Source organism: Chrysoperla carnea, chromosome 5, assembly GCF_905475395.1.
Source record: "Chrysoperla carnea chromosome 5, inChrCarn1.1, whole genome shotgun sequence".
NCBI classification, from domain to species: domain Eukaryota; kingdom Metazoa; phylum Arthropoda; class Insecta; order Neuroptera; family Chrysopidae; genus Chrysoperla; species Chrysoperla carnea.
In genome coordinates, this window is record NC_058341.1 from 31,422,399 (window position 1) to 31,425,646 (window position 3,248).

A 3,248-nucleotide genomic window follows, 5' to 3' on the forward strand; every position below is an offset into this window, starting at 1 on the left:
CTAAATTGGAAATTTTGGCCGAACTATTTAACGGATTTCGCTAAAATTTTAACCGAAAGTTGCAAGTAATAAAACCTACTATTGATATTAGTTTCATTAAAATCAATCGAATATTTTTCAAGTTATAGTCTAATGAACTGTTTTACCATATGTATGTATACATATATATATAACTGGGAGGGGAAGAGACGAAACCCCACCAAAAAATTATGAGGAGTAGTTCTTATCATGGACTACAAACCTACCAAATTTGGATATGCACCGATGTCTCCTTTTGCGAATATAAAATAAAAATGATAAAATTTCTGAAAAAAATTTCATTTTTGACGCCATTTTGTTTTTTAAACATGTTGCACCACTCCGGGAAAGTAAAAAATTTCAAAAAATACTTATTTTGATGTGAAAAGAAAAACCCCAAAGTTTCGCTGCTCGAACTTTTAATCCATATAACAGCCTTTTTTTGCTTAGATTTACTCCAGTAGTACAGTTATACACTAAATGACTAAAACTCTCAGTTTGACGTAAATTCAAGATTTCTATTCTTTAGCAGATAATTTAGCTTTTGTATACTCTTTCATTACTATCAGATATACATTATTTTTATACCATGTATATATGAAATATACATAGTATATTAAATTAAGTCCCAAGTTTGTAACACTTAAAATATACGAAAAAAATTTTCGTATAGATGTTCATAGAATCATCAAATTAGTCCATTTTCGGTTGTCCGTCCGCCCGTCTGTAAACACGATAATTTTAAAAAAAGAAAAAAGATATCAAGCTGAAATTTTTACAGCGAACTCAAGACGTAAAAAGAGTGGTCGTGAGGTTCGTAAATGAGCGATATAGGTCAATTGGGTCTTGTAAACTGTTAGAAATTGAACAAAAGTTCAAAGAACAAAAAATAAACAACTTTTGTTTGAAACATTTTTTTGTAAACTTTACTGTTTAATCACGAGGGCACACATTAGATGCAAATTTTATTTCCCATATGTATTAATATGGGATTATCAGTTATGTATGTGTGACATGTATAGGTAGGTATATGTGTAATGTGATAGAGTAATCAACACTGTCTATACATGCTATTTCAACAATTAACTCAGTCAATTGTTTGTTTTCACTTGTTATATTATTAATATAAGACAAGTATCTTGTCTTTGGGATATTATTAAATTATAATTAAAAGTAAGTTTTTAAATAATCTTAAAGTGAACAAACATAAATCAGTTAAACAATCTATAAGCGAATAACACTTATAAAATAATAATCGATTAATTTTGATCATTTCGGATAATCAATCGTTAATTATACCTATTGTCAACGTATTTAGTTGAAAGTTTGGCCTTAATAAAAAGTTACATCTTTTGTTGAAATCTTTTTTCGTCAGTTTCTAAAGGATTTATTTTTTGTACGAAAAAATGTTTCCCGAACTAGAATTGTTTGTCATTTTATCAAGAATAATTTTCTAATTTTAAATTTCCCTTTACGAGATATTTAAATAATTAACTATGTTGCTGGTTATCTCCACTTGTATGCAGATACATTTTTTACTTAATTTCCTTCTATTTCAACTTCTTTCAAATATAAATTTTTTTCATGAAGGTTCTTTGTACACGAAGTTTTAGATAACAAATACTGATTGTTTTAAAATACCTTAACGTAAGTCACATCGTGCGTTAATCGACCACCTTGTTAAAGTAGTCAATAGCCAAGTATTTTTATGTTGAAAACGAAACTTGTATAATGCATCACACAACTTCCATTAATATTCTTCAAGAAGTAAACAAAATTTAGTGGATATTTTATAATTTAAGAAAGTGTTACTTATTGAACGAAATACAGAAATCTAAAATACAGACAAAAACTATTCCACTTACTTGCACTTAGGGGAATAAAGTTGACCTTACAATTTCTATCTCATAGATAACAATATCTGCCAAGAAACTATATAGTCTCCCCTAATACTTAACGCATGTATTTGCGAATGTCCCATACAGAAAATAGCAACCGTGCCAATAGTGGTTAAAATCTAGGAGAAGATTATTAAGCATTGGGACAGTCTTGGAAACTCATAATAGTGCAGTCTGAATTAACATTGTAACATCGCTTCAAGCTTGGGGTCCCAAGTCTGGATATCCAATCTTCGTCCAAGTTACGGAGTAAAAAAAAATCATTTTTAATCGTTTTTATGATATTCTGTATACATATTAGGCTATAATAAACGAGTTTTCTGAATAATTCAAATTCTAAGTCAAATTTGGCAATTCTAATTTGGGATATTTTTTCAGTTCTTTATTTTTACCATGAGCCTGCAAAGTGTCCATAATCAATTTACCACGCTTCTAATATTAATAAATTCTTCATATCACTGTTACCCCAGAAAAATTACACTAGCTGAAAGTTACTAGCTTTCGTTTATTTAGACAAGAGTTATCCAGAAAAGAATAATTTAAAAGATACGTTATCCGTTATCTCCTGATAACAATTGGAGTAAAATGATTCTACGACATTTACAAAACACATGAGTCATACTTTTTCAAAACAGGAATTCCAAAATAAATAAGATTATCACTTTTTAACAAATCTACAATGGGACTTCACTCTTTTCAAAATATAAACTGTCTTAGTTTTAAGAAAAGTATTTTAACATATTTAATATTTATATACATCTAATGTTGAAATTTGTAAACTAATGCTATGATTACGATGGAAGTATTAAAAAAATAAATATGTGCTTTGCTATACAGATTCTTTGGGTAAATTCACAAGCGTGATATCGTAGCTAAAATCTATAGTGTAAAGTTTCACTGTAAAATATCTATCTTCATAATGCCACTTTTTGTTATTTTTATACAATCATTATGAAAGACACACAATAATTTTCGTTACTGCTTAACTCGTATAGGTTATTCTATAGATTGAGAAATTTTAAAAGTGCTTACTTTGTATGTAGCTCCTTCAGAGACAAAGTTGACTATTTACCTATAATTAAAACCCTTTTCCTTACAAAATCTTTAGATTCAATTCTTTTGTAAATAATATCACATTGCTTAATTATTGAAATGAAAAGTTAGAGAGTTATGCTAAGCTGTTCGTTTCATAAATAAAATCATGAGAAATTGCACAATTTAAGCTATATCGAAATATCTAATTCCCTATACGCTACTGTTTGAAATTTATAGATGTCAAATCACAAATAGGGTATTGAATTATAGATAACAAATAGGAAATAAAATGATTTA